The 17,082-nt window shown below is 53.7% G+C and overlaps 4 non-coding genes across 4 annotated transcripts; all 4 read right to left on the bottom strand.

Moving 5' to 3' along the window:
- Positions 1–1,767: 1,767 nt before the first annotated feature.
- On the bottom strand, positions 1,768–1,858 carry trnar-ucu (transfer RNA arginine (anticodon UCU)). The gene is given in 2 exon segments: positions 1,768–1,803; positions 1,822–1,858. It is a non-coding gene; the product is annotated as a tRNA-Arg (tRNA).
- A 12,279-nt stretch (positions 1,859–14,137) lies between these two features.
- On the bottom strand, positions 14,138–14,210 carry trnak-cuu (transfer RNA lysine (anticodon CUU)). Its single transcript has one exon. It is a non-coding gene; the product is annotated as a tRNA-Lys (tRNA).
- A 330-nt stretch (positions 14,211–14,540) lies between these two features.
- Positions 14,541–14,650, bottom strand: trnal-caa (transfer RNA leucine (anticodon CAA)). The gene is made up of 2 exons: positions 14,613–14,650; positions 14,541–14,586 (listed from the first exon to the last, which is right to left on the bottom strand). It is a non-coding gene; the product is annotated as a tRNA-Leu (tRNA).
- Positions 14,651–16,902: 2,252 nt separating this feature from the next.
- On the bottom strand, positions 16,903–16,975 carry trnak-cuu (transfer RNA lysine (anticodon CUU)). Its single transcript has one exon. It is a non-coding gene; the product is annotated as a tRNA-Lys (tRNA).
- Positions 16,976–17,082: the final 107 nt, after the last annotated feature.

Here is a 17,082-nt window from a genome sequence, read left to right as displayed (position 1 = left end):
CCAATTTGTAACAGCAGCGCATTTTCTGTCGTTGTAAATAATTTGCATACTTGAATGGACAACTGAGTAGTAGTAGGTTTGAGATGGGCTGGTAATTATTTAGCACTGTGGCATCAAGACTGCTCTTCTTTAAGAGAGGCTTAATGACTGCAGTTTTAAGGATCTTGGGAAAATTCCAGATCCAAGCAACATGTTGACTTTTTGATTGATTGGAGCCAACAGACTGCTCACCATAGACTCTAAAAATCTAGTCGGCAATGCATAAAGACAGCATGTAGTGGAATTCAGACTTGTGGTGATCTCTTGGACACTTTTGTCAGCCACAAATGCAAAATGGGTTAACTCCAGTTGTCTAGCTGGCTGCGTGCTTGTTTTCTGCAAATAATGGTATTTTCAATGTTCTGAACTGAGTCTTGCAAAGAAGACTGCAAACTCATTGCACCTGGAGAAATACAGAAACCATCAGAAAAAGTAACATTTACCACACTGGAATTTGAAATATTAACCCGCTTTGTCATTAGCAGGTCCAGAGTGTGCCCTTTGCCCTTGGTGGGGCCACTCAGGTGCTGAGTAAGACCAAAGCTTCTGAGGAAAGTGCCAAACTCTTTAGAAGAAGACGAGGTTGAGCGGGGCGTGAAGGAAGGAAGGAACAGTCACTCACGTACGGGAAACTCCTACCAAGCAGTGGCCAGCCTATAGCACACTGGGATTCTGTGGTAATTGAACCAAGTTTAGCAGTTCCTTTCATCAGTTAATAACACAAGCATGCTTTCCTATTTACCAATGTAGATAACAGGGGTTACAACAGTAACTTTGGTGGGTCTCGAACTCACAGCCTTTGAATGCCTTTGCAACTTTTGTCTGATTCCCCTTTTTCACAAAAGCAAAACAGTCATCCGAAAACGGTCTACATCAATCAATCAATCAATCAATCAATCAATCAATCATTCAATCAACCCTTACCATCAAACTGAGAAACAAGGAGTGAAAAGAGTGCATTTACTCTGTTTATTCAGGGATACTTTTCAATCTCTAATTGCAAAATGTAAGAGCTCTTTCGGGTGATAAGGTTTTCTGTACATGTAAACAACTGATTTGCTTGAAAGGCTATCATTAAGGCACTGCTGGGATTTGAACCCTGGATCTCCTGTTTACTAGACAGGCACTTTGACCATCTAAGCCACAGAGCCTCTTAAATGCTACTTTAACCTGTTTCACCAAGATATTCAGTGACCAATGTTACCTCATAGATTTTGCCTGCGATAGCTCTTTCAATCTTCCCTGGGTGGGCTCGAACCACCAACCTCCAGGTTAACAGCAGAGCGCGCTGGCCAATTGCGCCACAGAGACAAACAGCCCGCCCAATTAAATATTTGTGACTCGACAAGCCGCAATATCTTTTTTTTTAAAGCGAGCCAGCAACATTCGAAAGTTCAGCCCCTGTCCAATCAACTGTGTTTAATGGAGAACGAGGGCATCAATCTTTCTACCTTTGAGCTAAATCCCCTGTACCAATGTAGCTATAAAAAAACTGGAAGTCTTTCAATCAATCGACTCTCGCCAATTTATTGCGCACTCAATATACTGCAGTTAATCTGGATATTGAGGAAAAATTGCAAGATAATGTTATTTGACATAATGCCGATGTATTTGCTTACTTTTTCAAGCACCCTTGGCAATTGAACCTCGTTCAGCAGTGCCTTTCATCAGATAGTAAAGCGAGCAGATTTTCCATTGTAAAAAACTAATATGTTCTCTCACCATTAGCGACTCTGGTGGGACTCAAACCCACAACCTTTAAATGCCCTTGCAAATTATGCCTAGAAGTCCAATGCGCTATCCATTGCGCCACAGAGTCCATACATCCTTCCATGGTGCGTTTCCATAAACGCAAAACACGTTTTTCATCCAAAATGAGTCCACATCAGTCATTCCTTGCCAACAAACTGAGAATCAAAAAGTGAAAAGAGTGCAGTTAATCTGTGTGTGCAGGGATACTTTTCCATCTTATTCCAATTTGTAACAGCAGCGCATTTTCTGTCATTGTAAATAATTTGCATACTTGAATGGACAACTGAGTAGTAGTAGGTTTGAGATGGGCCGGTAATTATTTAGCACTGTGGCATCAAGACTGCTCTTCTTTAAGAGAGGCTTAATGACTGCAGTTTTAAGGATCTTGGGAAAATTCCAGATCCAAGCAACATGTTGACTTTTTGATTGATTGGAGCCAACAGACTGCTCACCATAGACTTTAAAAATCTAGTCGGCAATGCATAAAGACAGCATGTAGTGGAATTCAGACTTGTGGTGATCTCTTGGAAAGTTTTGTCAGCCACAAATGCAAAATGGGTTAACTCCAGTTGTCTAGCTGGCTGCGTGCTTGTTATCTGCAAATAATGGTATTTTTAATGTTCTGAACTGAGTCTTGCAAAGAAGACTGCAAACTCATTGCACCTGGAGAAATACAGAAACCATCAGACAAAGTAACATTTACCACACTGTAATTTGAAATATTAACCCGCTTTGTCATTAGCAGGTCCAGAGTGTGCCCTTTGCTCTTGGTGGGGCCACTCAGGTGCTGAGTAAGACCAAAGCTTCTGAGGACAGCGCCAAACTCTTTAGAAGAAGACGAGGTTGAGCGGGGCGTGAAGGAAGCAAGGAACAGTCACTCACGTACGGGAAACTCCTACCAAGCAGTGGCCAGCCTATAGCACACTGGGATTCTGTGGTAATTGAACCAAGTTTAGCAGTTCCTTTCATCAGTTAACCCTTTAGGCGCCAGAGATTATGGATGAAATAAATGTATAAATAAAAAACTTCCTGAGATACAGAGAACTGAAGCCGGGGCACAGCTCTGGGTCGGCAGTGCCCCTGGAGGCCCGTAGAAGCTCCACACTCCAGTTGATTCTTGGATAAAAGGGCACCCAGCCGGTCTCGAACTCGCGTGAGGCGGAGCAGGGATCATCCACCCCGCACACGGCCAGACTTTGCCCGGCCAGGGAGCACCTTCTGCCGGTCGGAGGCTCCGGGTCGGAGCCCCTGGAGCCTGGAGCCCTCACCGGGCCCCGAACTCGGCTGCCGGAGGCAGTGCAGTGCCTCATGGATAAAAGGGCACCCAGCCGGTCTCGAACTCGCGTGAGGCGGAGCAGGGATCATCCACCCCGCACACGGCCAGACTTTGCCCGGCCAGGGAGCACCTTCTGCGGGTCGGAGGCTCCGGGTCGGAGCCCCTGGAGCCTGGAGCCCTCACCGGGCCCCGAACTCGGCTGCCGGAGGCAGTGCAGTGCCTCATGGATAAAAGGGCACCCAGCCGGTCTCGAACTCGCGTGAGGCGGAGCAGGGATCATCCACCCCGCACACGGCCAGACTTTGCCCGGCCAGGGAGCACCTTCTGCGGGTCGGAGGCTCCGGGTCGGAGCCCCTGGAGCCTGGAGCCCTCACCGGGCCCCGAACTCGGCTGCCGGAGGCAGTGCAGTGCCTAATGGATAAAAGGGCACCCAGCCGGTCTCGAACTCGCGTGAGGCGGAGCAGGGATCATCCACCCCGCACACGGCCAGACTTTGCCCGGCCAGGGAGCACCTTCTGCGGGTCGGAGGCTCCGGGTCGGAGCACCTGGAGCCTGGAGCCCTCACCGGGCCCCGAACTCGGCTGCCGGAGGCAGTGCAGTGCCTCATGGATAAAAGGGCACCCAGCCGGTCTCGAACTCGCGTGAGGCGGAGCAGGGATCATCCACCCCGCACACGGCCAGACTTTGCCCGGCCAGAGAGCACCTTCTGCGGGTCGGAGGCTCCGGGTCGGAGCCCCTGGAGCCTGGAGCCCTCACCGGGCCCCGAACTCGGCTGCCGGAGGCAGTGCAGTGCCTCATGGATAAAAGGGCACCCAGCCGGTCTCGAACTCGCGTGAGGCGGAGCAGGGATCATCCACCCCGCACACGGCCAGACTTTGCCCGGCCAGGGAGCACCTTCTGCGGGTCGGAGGCTCCGGGTCGGAGCCCCTGGAGTCTGGAGCCCTCACCGGGCCCCGAACTCGGCTGCCGGAGGCAGTGCAGTGCCTCATGGATAAAAGGGCACCCAGCCGGTCTCGAACTCGCGTGAGGCGGAGCAGGGATCATCCACCCCGCACACGGCCAGACTTTGCCCGGGGAAGGGCCACTCTGGCTGGGCATGGCCCCCACTGAGCACCCCCTGGAACCCTTGGAGCCCCCGGAGCACCTCCAGAGCCACCCCCCACTCCTCCAGACTCTGCCCGGGGAAGGGCCACTCTGGCTGGGCATGGCCTCCACTGAGCACCCCCTGGAGCCCCCGGAGCACCTCCAGAGCCACCCCCCACTCTCCCCAGACTATGCCCGGGGAAGGGCCACTCTGGCTGGGCATGGCCTCCGCCGAGCACCCCCTGGAACCCCTGGAGCTCCTCCAGAGCCACCCCCCACTCCTCCAGACTCACCCCGGGGAAGGGCCACTCTGGCTGGGCATGGCCTCCACTGAGCACCCCCTGGAGCCCCCGGAGCACCTCCAGAGCCACCCCCCACTCTCCCCAGATTCTGCCCGGGGAAGGGCCACTCTGGCTGGGCATGGCCTCCGCTGAGCACCCCCTGGAGCCCCCGGAGCACCTCCAGAGCCACCCCCCACTCTCCCCAGACTCACCCCGGGGAAGGGCCACTCTGGCTGGGCATGGCCTCCGCTGAGCACCCCCTGGAACCCCTGGAGCCCCTGGAGCCCCCGGAGCACCTCCAGAGCCACCCCCCACTCCTCCAGACTCTGCCCGGGGAAGGGACACTCTGGCTGGGCATGGCCTCCACTGAGCACCCCCTGGAGCCCCCGGAGCACCTCCAGAGCCACCCCCCACTCTCCCCAGACTATGCCCGGGGAAGGGCCACTCTGGCTGGGCATGGCCTCCGCCGCGCACCCCCTGGAGCCCCCGGAGCACCTCCAGAGCCACTCCCCACTCCTCCAGACTCTGCCCGGGGAAGGGACACTCTGGCTGGGCATGGCCTCCACTGAGCACCCCCTGGAGCCCCCGGAGCACCTCCAGAGCCACCCCCCACTCTCCCCAGACTATGCCCGGGGAAGGGCCACTCTGGCTGGGCATGGCCTCCGCCGAGCACCCCCTGGAACCCCTCCAGAGCCACCCCCCACTCCTCCAGACTTTGCCCGGGGAAGGGCCACTCTGGCTGGGCATGGCCCCCACTGAGCACCCCCTGGAACCCCTGGAGCCCCCGGAGCACCTCCAGAGCCACCCCCCACTCCTCCAGACTCTGCCCGGGGAAGGGCCACTCTGGCTGGGCATGGCCTCCACTGAGCACCCCCTGGAGCCCCCGGAGCACCTCCAGAGCCACCCCCCACTCTCCCCAGACTATGCCCGGGGAAGGGCCACTCTGGCTGGGCATGGCCTCCACTGAGCACCCCCTGGAGCCCCCGGAGCACCTCCAGAGCCACCCCCCACTCTCCCCAGACTATGCCCGGGGAAGGGCCACTCTGGCTGGGCATGGCCTCCGCCGAGCACCCCCTGGAACCCCTGGAGCCCCTCCAGAGCCACCCCCCACTCCTCCAGACTCACCCCGGGGAAGGGCCACTCTGGCTGGGCATGGCCTCCACTGAGCACCCCCTGGAGCCCCCGGAGCACCTCCAGAGCCACCCCCCACTCTCCCCAGACTATGCGCGGGGAAGGGCCACTCTGGCTGGGCATGGCCTCCGCCGAGCACCCCCTGGAACCCCTGGAGCTCCTCCAGAGCCACCCCCCACTCTCCCCAGACTCACCCCGGGGAAGGGCCACTCTGGCTGGGCATGGTCTCCACCAAGCACCCCCTGGAGCCCCCGGAGCACCTCCAGAGCCACCCCCCACTCCTCCAGACTCACCCCGGGGAAGGGACACTCTGGCTGGGCATGGCCTCCGCCGAGCACCCCCTGGAGCCCCCGGAGCACCCCCAGAGCCACCCCCCACTCTCCCCAGACTCACCCCGGGGAAGGGACACTCTGGCTGGGCATGGCCTCCACTGAGCACCCCCTGGAACCCCTGGAGCCCCGGGAGCACCTCCAGAGCCACCCCCCACTCTCCCCAGACTCTGCCCGGGGAAGGGCCACTCTGGCTGGGCATGGCCTCCGCCGAGCACCCCCTGGAACCCCCGGAGCACCTCCAGAGCCACCCCCCACTCCTCCAGACTCACCCCGGGGAAGGGCAACTCTGGCTGGGCATGGCCCCCACTGAGCACCCCCTGGAGCCCCCTGAGCACCTCCAGAGCCACCCCCCACTCTCCCCAGACTATGCCCGGGGAAGGGCCACTCTGGCTGGGCATGGCCTCCGCCGAGCACCCCCTGGAACCCCTGGAGCTCCTCCAGAGCCACCCCCCACTCCTCCAAACTCACCCCGGGGAAGGGCCACTCTGGCTGGGCATGGCCTCCACTGAGCACCCCCTGGAGCCCCCGGAGCACCTCCAGAGCCACCCCCCACTCTCCCCAGACTCACCCCGGGGAAGGGCCACTCTGGCTGGGCATGGCCTCCGCTGAGCACCCCCTGGAGCCCCTGGAGCCCCCGGAGACCCTCCAGAGCCACCCCCCACTCCTCCAGACTCACCCCGGGGAAGGGACACTCTGGCTGGGCATGGCCTCCGCCGAGCAGCCCCTGGAGCCCCCGGAGACCCTCCAGAGCCACCCCCCACTCTCCCCAGACTCACCCCGGGGAAGGTCCACTCTGGCTGGGCATGGCCTCCGCCGAGCACCCCCTGGAGCCCCCGGAGCACCCCCAGAGCCACCCCCCCACTCTCCCCAGACTCTGCCCGGGGAAGGGCCACTCTGGCTGGGCATGGCCTCCACCAAGCACCCCCTGGAGCCCCCCGGAGCACCTCCAGAGCCACCCCCCACTCCTCCAGACTCACCCCGGGGAAGGGACACTCTGGCTGGGCATGGCCTCCACTGAGCACCCCCTGGAGCCCCCGGAGCACCTCCAGAGCCACCCCCCACTCTCCCCAGACTATGCCCGGGGAAGGGCCACTCTGGCTGGGCATGGCCTCCGCCGAGCACCCCCTGGAGCCCCCGGAGCACCTCCACAGCCACCCCCCACTCCTCCAGACTCTGCCCGGGGAAGGGACACTCTGGCTGGGCATGGCCTCCACTGAGCACCCCCTGGAGCCCCCGGAGCACCTCCAAAGCCACCCCCCACTCTCCCCAGACTATGCCCGGGGAAGGGCCACTCTGGCTGGGCATGGCCTCCACTGAGCACCCCCTGGAGCCCCCGGAGCACCTCCAGAGCCACCCCCCACTCTCCCCAGACTATGCCCGGGGAAGGGCCACTCTGGCTGGGCATGGCCTCCGCCGAGCACCCCCTGGAACCCCTGGAGCTCCTCCAGAGCCACCCCCCACTCCTCCAGACTCACCCCGGGGAAGGGCCACTCTGGCTGGGCATGGCCTCCACTGAGCACCCCCTGGAGCCCCCGGAGCACCTCCAGAGCCACCCCCTTCACTCTCCCCAGACTATGCCCGGGGAAGGGCCACTCTGGCTGGGCATGGCCTCCGCCGAGCACCCCCTGGATCCCCTCCAGAGCCACCCCCCACTCCTCCAGACTTTGCCCGGGGAAGGGCCACTCTGGCTGGGCATGGCCCCCACTGAGCACCCCCTGGAACCCCTGGAGCCCCCGGAGCACCTCCAGAGCCACCCCCCACTCCTCCAGACTCTGCCCGGGGAAGGGCAACTCTGGCTGGGCATGGCCTCCACTGAGCACCCCCTGGAGCCCCCGGAGCACCTCCAGAGCCACCCCCCACTCTCCCCAGACTATGCCCGGGGAAGGGCCACTCTGGCTGGGCATGGCCTCCACTGAGCACCCCCTGGAGCCCCCGGAGCACCTCCAGAGCCACCCCCCACTCTCCCCAGACTATGCCCGGGGAAGGGCCACTCTGGCTGGGCATGGCCTCCGCCGAGCACCCCCTGGAACCCCTGGAGCCCCTCCAAAGCCACCCCCCACTCCTCCAGACTCACCCCGGGGAAGGGCCACTCTGGCTGGGCATGGCCTCCACTGAGCACCCCCTGGAGCCCCCGGAGCACCTCCAGAGCCACCCCCCACTCTCCCCAGACTATGCCCGGGGAAGGGCCACTCTGGCTGTGCATGGCCTCCGCCGAGCACCCCCTGGAACCCCTGGAGCTCCTCCAGAGCCACCCCCCACTCTCCCCAGACTCACCCCGGGGAAGGGCCACTCTGGCTGGGCATGGTCTCCACCAAGCACCCCCTGGAGCCCCCGGAGCACCTCCAGAGCCACCCCCCACTCCTCCAGACTCACCGCGGGGAAGGGACACTCTGGCTGGGCATGGCCTCCGCCGAGCACCCCCTGGAGCCCCCGGAGCACCCCCAGAGCCACCCCCCACTCTCCCCAGACTCACCCCGGGGAAGGGACACTCTGGCTGGGCATGGCCTCCACTGAGCACCCCCTGGAACCCCTGGAGCCCCGGGAGCACCTCCAGAGCCACCCCCCACTCTCCCCAGACTCTGCCCGGGGAAGGGCCACTCTGGCTGGGCATGGCCTCCGCCGAGCACCCCCTGGAACCCCCGGAGCACCTCCAGAGCCACCCCCCACTCCTCCAGACTCACCCCGGGGAAGGGCAACTCTGGCTGGGCATGGCCCCCACTGAGCACCCCCTGGAACCCCTGGAGCCCCTGGAGCACCTCCAGGGCCACCCCCCCACTCCACCAGACTCAGCCCCGACCCGGGCACACTCTTCCCCGGGTCCTGGGCTCCGGGACTCCGGGGATGACCACCGGGGACCAGGCTCTCCCTCCGAACCCGGGGACCCACCCTTAAGCACCCCCTCGCGGGCTAAACCCCTTAGGGGCAGCCGCCTGGAAGCCCGTGCCCTTGGTACTCTGACATGGAAGCCCGTGCCCTTGGTACTCTTAACCACACTTTGAAATTTTTCGAGTATAGTGTACTATTTCGGTTTTTACTCTAAGTCCCTCAGGGGCATAGTGTACTATACTATGATGGTCAGATCACCTCCAGGCCCCAGGGGAGTGCTTTTCTGGGGTCAAACAGTGCACTGATGATGGGGGATTATTTCATTTTGCTCATTTTGGTGTTTTTTCACATTTTAATCTATTTTCACCCCTTTTGCTCACAACTTCATACTACGGCCCGGAAAAACGACAGAGTCCCTCGGGTATAGTGTACTATTGCCGAAAAATGACAGAGTCTTTTCGGGAATAGTGTACTATTTCGGTTTTTACTCTAACTCCCTCAGGGGCATATGGTGCTATACTCTGAAGGTCAGATCACCTCCAGGCCCCAGGGGAGTGCTTTTCTGGGGTCAAACAGTGCACTGATGATGGGGGATTATTTCATTTAGCTCATTTTGGTGTTTTTTCACATTTTAACCCATTTTCACCCCTTTTGCTCACAACTTCATACTACGGCCCGGGAAAACGACAGAGTCGATGGGCATAGTGTACTATTGCCGAAAAACGACAGAGTCCCTCGGGTATAGTGTACTATTGCCGAAAAACGACAGAGTCCCTCGGGTATAGTGTACTATTGCCGAAAAACGACAGAGTCCCTCGGGTATAGTGTACTATTGCCGAAAAACGACAGAGTCCCTCGGGTATAGTGTACTATTGGCTGGAAGCTCGGTTTTTTTTCTAAGTCCAGCAGGGGTATATGGTACTATATTCTGGTGGTCAGATCACCTCCAGGCCCCAGGGGAGTGCTTTTCTGGGGGCAAACTGTGCACTGATGATGGGGGATTATTTCATTTTGCTCATTTTGGTGTTTTTTCACATTTTAACCCATTTTCACCCCTTTTGCTCACATCTTCAAACTCGGGCCCTGATTACAAGTTCTGACCAAATGATGACAAACACGGTATTTATTATGTATTTTTTTTCATTTTTTTTATTTTTCCAACTTATACATCCATCATTGGTGCCAGGCAGGTTGTGGAGAAAGCAGTGAAGAAAGGAGAGAGCCATCACAGAAAAGATGTCCATCCAGGGTCAAGGTACCCTGCACTTTTACATATCCAAATGACAGCATTTAAAGTTTTTTAGCGTATGGTATCTCTCGTTGCATGGAACCGCACAGAGGCCAACGCCACACTGACGGCACCTGTACTTTGTTTGCCGCCTGCCTTTGGTACGAGAGCGGTCAGAGCACACGGCGCAGTCTGGACGTCCCTCTGCTTGACAAAGCCAATGACGCTCTGTGAGTCTCTGTGGCATTTCACCCTCCGGTCTTGAGCGCCTTTCTTGTTTTTTGGAGTGATCAGCCAGTAATGCATCAATAATGTTCTGAATGTAAACCTTTAAAGGTTTGTGTGGGCCTGGAGTGGATTTGGTGTATATGATGTGTGAGTTGACAATACTTATGCTTATAATGGCATTGAATATGCGATGATACCATTTCCGGGACCTGTGTGGAAAGAGGTATGTCTTCATCCTCTGGTCAGCAGTGTCCACTCCACCCATGTAGGCGTTGTACTGGTCGACACATACAGGTCTTTTGATGTCACGGAAGCCAGTGTCATCTGTCTTGGATCGGATCCTCCTCTGAACACAATCATTTCCATGGACTGTGGACAACATGGTGAGACGTTTAGTATCGTGCCAAGCACAAGCCAGGAGTTTTCCCTTTCTGCAAAAAACTGGGTCATCTCCTTTTTTCAGCTGTAAGACACTTTTACCAAGGCATTTTGGCATCCCCAACCTGGTAATCCTTACCGTCCCACACAGTCCAGTTTCCAAATCTGCTAATTCATTTGCAATTACAGGCGAGGTATAGTAACTGTCCATGTAAATCTCGTGTCCTTTGCCCGTAAAGGGAGAAACCAACTCACGGACAACTGCGTGTGTTGCACTGATGTTGCTTGCATTATTTTTGTACTGTCCAGTGTGCATTGACCAGCGCAAAACATACCCTGAACAGCTTTCACTCAGGGCATACACTCTATAGCCATATTTGTCAGGTTTATTCGGAGAGTAACATTTTAGTGAAGATCTCCCCTTGAAAGCTATTGTCATTTCATCTAAAGAAAGCTCCTTGATTGGACTGTAAACTGCTGCAAATTTGGGAATAATCAAATCTATTATTGGGCGGACTTTGAACAGTTTATCGTGCCCGGGCTCGCCTGTTCTCACATAATCATTATTGTTGACAAAATGAAAGAACGAAAGAATGATTTCAAATCTGTTTCTTGACATTACATTTCCAAATCCAGGCGTTTGTGTAAGCCAAAATGTTCCCCAGTAATCCTCGATTTCAGGTTTCTCAACAAGGCCCATGGAGAGATGCAAAGCGAAGAAAGCTTTCATTTCGGTGACTGATACATCATACCACTCAAGAAATCTTGAATGTGGCTTCAGAATCATAGGTGCCATACACTGATGTGCATATCTATTTGTCTCATCAGTAATGAAAGTCCAAAACTGATCGGTCAGAAAGAGTGACAGAATATCAAATGGATTAGCATCCGTCAGATCCATCTCTCCTGTGTAGCCAACTGGGTCTTCAAAAGGTTTGATCCATGCCTCAAATACCTCGACCTCTCTCAGCATGTCCCAGCTCTCATCCACCGGGCAAGTTTTACTACAGCCACTGGTTCCACTGGTTCCTTGCCTCCGTCTGTCCTTTGCACCTGTCCGTTGTTTCGAAGTCCCTTCATCTCCACTTGGAAATCCATCGTCACTCTCGGGGAGATAATACCCTTCAGAGTCAGAATCTGCTGTAAATTGCATGCCACGTGTACTTCCTCCAGCCACTTTTTTCCTTACCGGATCTGCCCTGGATCATACCTGGCTAATAAGAGGAAGTTGCACCGAACCGACCAATGACTGAAGTTATTCATTTTCTACTATTATTTCATAAATTTCCTTGTACGGTAAAGTCGCATTTCTGCGACTTTGGCGCTTAAAGGGTTAGTTTGTGTGAACTGTGAGTATACAGAATCAGATCCGTTATTACAGTAGCACAAATGACCGTACCTATACTTTGGTAAAAAAACACATCAAACTGCTGTCTCTTTTTAAAGGAGTTTGATGTGGTTGTTGTTACATCAAACTACTGCGTCCTTTAAAAGTCCACATCAAGCTAATGCTTTTTTTTAAAGTCTATTGCAATTGAGATGTCAGTCGAGAGCCGTAACAGCAGTAGTGCATCCAAGAAAGCTGTGTATTGAATGGATATAGAACCTTTAGTGAAGCAGGAGCCAACAGGCTATTCACATCCTTGTGTAGGGTCTCAAACTACAGGTATTCAGTTTACGATTAAGGAAGATTTCTTAGCAGAAACGAGACAAGACGGGGCACCAGGGTAAAACCCAAAAAGCTAAGATACGGTCCTTAATCACGCTCGTTAAAAGGTTTGAAGGGTGTTTCACGATTCAGGGACTTACGCATAGTCTAATCAAACAAACAATAGTCAATAACTCTTTCGTGTAGTTTATTTATCAAAAGGGCAATCAAAAAGGGCACCGGAGCAGAAATGCGCACAGGTAAATCACAGGTGATGTTATATCAGATTTAAAGGCAGAATTCATGCAGATAATGTTAAACCAGGGTTTTGCCTTTGATAATCAAACGTGTCTATGCTAATCTATATCAAAAAGAGGGAAAGTGAGAAGCTAAGGGAGGAGGAACAGCTGAGTTCTACCCAAATCCCGCCACAAAAGAACCGCACACTGAAGTCGGCTTACGATTTTGTAGAACTCGGTCCGGCTGGTCCTTGTCCGCGGACGAGATCCGTGGCGAGGCAGCGGCGTGGAGCGGTGTGGCGGGCGAAGGCAGTGGCGTGCCGCGATATCCGTGATGCGGGGCGGCAGCGGTGGCGCGAGGCGGCGCGAGGAGCGGTGTGGCGGGCGAAGGCAGTGGCGTGCCGCGATGTCCGTGACGCGGGGCGGCAGCGGTGGCGCGAGGTGGCGCGTGGCGATGTCCGGGAGTTCCTTAGCGGTAGAACGCTTTAGCTGCGTGTTAGCTCCTCACGCGGCCTTTACTCAGATGAGAACGTAGCGCTGATCCACGTAAACGGCGTAGATTACTTAAAAAATAGTAGAAGCGAAGTAGAAAAGAAAGTCTCTGTCAGGTTTAGCGCTTAAGCTTAGTTCCAGGTGTTTCCAGGTGTTTTCAGAGTTCAGGGGGGCGATGAGGCTGGCCTAGTCTTGTCGACCCACGTGGCGGACGCTTTGTTGAGACAAAGGAAAAGTAAACAGGCTCGTCCGTGGAGACGGCTTCAAAGAGATAGACAAAGGCTTGAACAAAAAAAAAGGAAGAAGAGAGCAAGAAGAGAAGAGAGGAGAAGAGAGCGTTCCAAGCTCGGAGGGTCTTTTTGTCACCTAGTGCCGCAGGGCACGCTGGGAGCGAAAGGGGCGGGCGCTACTGCGACGACACGTTAAACACTTTTGGCAGTTTGTGCACATTATTCCTTGAGGTAGATACATTTTACATCTTCTTTCACCTGTGATGGGCACTCGAGTTAAAGCATTGGGAATATAAAACCTTAAACAGTGGAAAAATACGTAACACAAGGTGAAACATGAGGTGTACGGAGTTGATTCGGACAAACATTCATGGCATAATCACATAAAACATAGTTTTCATCGGGGCGTCCTCCTGTAAGACTGTGGGGGAGAAGGTCTGTTATCGCCAAAGTCACAGCGGCTCCCTGCGGTGAGGGAGAGAGGGAGAAAGAAAACCCCCCAATGTTCAAAGAGAGTTTTTCTGTTATCTGGCCGTGGAATATCCATCTCCATTCCCCTACACTTGCAATGAGGTCAAATATAGGACAAACCCATTGTCAGGAGTGGGATTAGAACCCATTCCTCCACTTGTAGACCAAATTTGCTTACGCTTAGGTAGGAGTTTACCTTGACCCTGACACCTTGGACATTTCAGCGATGCTGACATTGAGCTCTCTTATCTCGAAGATAACGTTCCAAAAATCAGTACAAAGTAAATGCTTTGGCAACCTTACACTAGATGAAGTCTTTCCAATTATGTACAGTCCATATAAAGAGATGACTTTAACAGGTGATGAGAATTGAGTGAAATAGTTCAAATCTCATTGTTACAGAGGGTTTAATTCTTCTTCTTTCGGTTCCAACAGAAGAAAATTTATGACCAAGATTTCACGGGTTGTATTGGCGAGCAGTCCATAAAGCTTAAAATTAACTCCGCCCAACGTGGGGCTCGAACCCACGACCCTGAGATTAAGAGTCTCATGCTCTACCGACTGAGCTAGCCAGGCTGGCTGTCCAAAAGGCAAAAAAAGGTCATAATGAAAACCCAGAATTTTTCAGTACTAAGTGGTAAATTAATCTGTCACTTTAATTTCTCAGGGAGTGGTCACAATTACAGTATAAGACATATGATACAGTTCACTCTGAATGTACTCAATGCTTTGACAGTACAGCATCTACGTAGTAGATTGGCCATCACATCACAATTCATCATTGGAAGTAACACTTCATTTGAAATCTTAAGCCAATACGAAAATTTTTCATCCATTGTCACACATATGTACTTGTAAATTAGGGTGTAAAAATGGCTTCCTTTCCAAAGGAAATATTTTTTTTTTTGTCAGGAGTGGGATTTGAACCCACGCCTCCATTCAGAGACCAGAATCCCCTGTGGCGAGGAAGGAGTTTACCTTGAGTCTGGCGCCTTAGACCGCTCGGCCATCCTGACACTTTATTTATGTGAACTGTGAGTATACAGAATCAGATCCGTTATTACAGTAGCACAAATGACCGTACCTATACTTTGGTAAAAAAACACATCAAACTGCTGTCTCTTTTTAAAGGAGTTTGATGTGGTTGTTGTCACATCAAACTACTGCGTCCTTTAAAAGTCCACATCAAGCTAATGCTTCGTTTTAAAGTCTATTGCAATTGAGATGTCAGTCGAGAGCCGTAACAGCAGTAGTGCATCCAAGAAAGCTGTGTATTGAATGGATATAGAACCTTTAGTGAAGCAGGAGCCAACAGGCTATTCACATCCTTGTGTAGGGTCTCAAACTACAGGTATTCAGTTTACGATTAAGGAAGATTTCTTAGCAGAAACGAGACAAGACGGGGCACCAGGGTAAAACCCAAAAAGCTAAGATACGGTCCTTAATCGCGCTCGTTAAAAGGTCTGAAGGGTGTTTCACGATTCAGGGACTTACGCATAGTCTAATCAAACAAACAATAGTCAATAACTCTTTCGTGTAGTTTATTTATCAAAAGGGCAATCAAAAAGGGCACCGGAGCAGAAATGCGCACAGGTAAATCACAGGTGATGTTATATCAGATTTAACAGCAGATTTCATGCAGATAATGTTAAACCAGGGTTTTGCCTTTGATAATCAAACGTGTCTATGCTAATCTATATCAAAAAGAGGGAAAGTGAGAAGCTAAGGGAGGAGGAACAGCTGAGTTCTACCCAAATCACGCCACAAAAGAACCGCACACTGAAGTCGGCTTACGATTTTGTAGAACTCGGTCCGGCTGGTCCTTGTCCGCGGACGAGATCCGTGGCGAGGCAGCGGCGTGGAGCGGTGTGGCGGGCGAAGGCAGTGGCGTGCCGCGATATCCGTGACGCGGGGCGGCAGCGGTGGCGCGAGGCGGCGCGTGGAGCGGTGTGGCGGGCGAAGGCAGTGGCGTGCCGCGATGTCCGTGACGCGGGGCGGCAGCGGTGGCGCGAGGTGGCGCGTGGCGATGTCCGGGAGTTCCTTAGCGGTAGAACGCTTTAGCTGCGTGTTAGCTCCTCACGCGGCCTTTACTCAGATGAGAACGTAGCGCTGATCCACGTAAACGGCGTAGATTACTTCAAAAATAGTAGAAGCGAAGTAGAAAAGAAAGTCTCTGTCCGGTTTAGCGCTTAAGCTTAGTTCCAGGTGTTTCCAGGTGTTTTCAGAGTTCAGGGGGGCGATGAGGCTGGCCTAGTCTTGTCGACCCACGTGGCGGACGCTTTGTTGAGACAAAGGAAAAATAAACAGGCTCGTCCGTGGAGACGGCTTCAAAGAGATAGACAAAGGCTTGAACAAAAAAAAAGGAAGAAGAGAGCAAGAAGAGAAGAGAGGAGAAGAGAGCGTTCCAAGCTCGGAGCGTCTTTTTGTCACCTAGCGCCGCAGGGCACGCTGGGAGCGAAAGGGGCGGGCGCTACTGCGACGACACGTTAAACACTTTTGGCAGTTTGTGCACATTATTCCTTGAGGTAGATACATTTTACATCTTCTTTCACCTGTGATGGGCACTCGAGTTAAAGCATTGGGAATATAAAACCTTAAACAGTGGAAAAATACGTAACACAAGGTGAAACATGAGGTGTACGGAGTTGATTCGGACAAACATTCATGGCATAATCACATAAAACATAGTTTTCATCAGGGCGTCCTCCTGTAAGACTGTGGGGGAGAAGGTCTGTTATCGCCAAAGTCACAGCGGCTCCCTGCGGTGAGGGAGAGAGGGAGAAAGAAAACCCCCCAATGTTCAAAGAGAGTTTTTCTGTTATCTGGCCGTGGAATGTCCATCTCCATTCCCCTACACTTGCAATGAGGTCAAATATAGGACAAACCCATTGTCAGGAGTGGGATTAGAACCCATTCCTCCACTTGTAGACCAAATTTGCTTACGCTTAGGTAGGAGTTTACCTTGACCCTGACACCTTGGACATTTCAGCGATGCTGACATTGAGCTCCCTTATCTCGAAGATAACGTTCCAAAAATCAGTACAAAGTAAATGCTTTGGCAACCTTACACTAGATGAAGTCTTTCCAATTATGTACAGTCCATATAAAGAGATGACTTTAACAGGTGATGAGAATTGAGTGAAATAGTTCAAATCTCATTGTTACAGAGGGTTTAATTCTTCTTCTTTCGGTTCCAACAGAAGAAAATTTATGACCAAGATTTCACGGGTTGTAATGGCAAGCAGTCCATAAAGCTTAAAATCAACTCCGCCCAACGTGGGGCTCGAACCCACGACCCTGAGATTAAGAGTCTCATGCTCTACCGACTGAGCTAGCCAGGCTGGCTGCCCAAAAGGCAAAAAAGGTCATAATGAAAACCCAGAATTTTTCAGTACTAAGTCTGGTAAATTAATCTGTCACTTTAATTTCTCAGTGAGTGGTCACAATT

The sequence above is a fragment of the Eucyclogobius newberryi genome, unplaced genomic scaffold, assembly GCF_026437365.1.
Source record: "Eucyclogobius newberryi isolate DKJ021-1_F unplaced genomic scaffold, fEucNew1.0.hap1 SCAF_46, whole genome shotgun sequence".
Taxonomy (NCBI): Eukaryota; Metazoa; Chordata; class Actinopteri; order Gobiiformes; family Gobiidae; genus Eucyclogobius; species Eucyclogobius newberryi.
The sequence above is the reverse complement of the archived record's forward strand: the minus strand, read 5'-3'. Positions and strand labels throughout refer to the sequence as shown.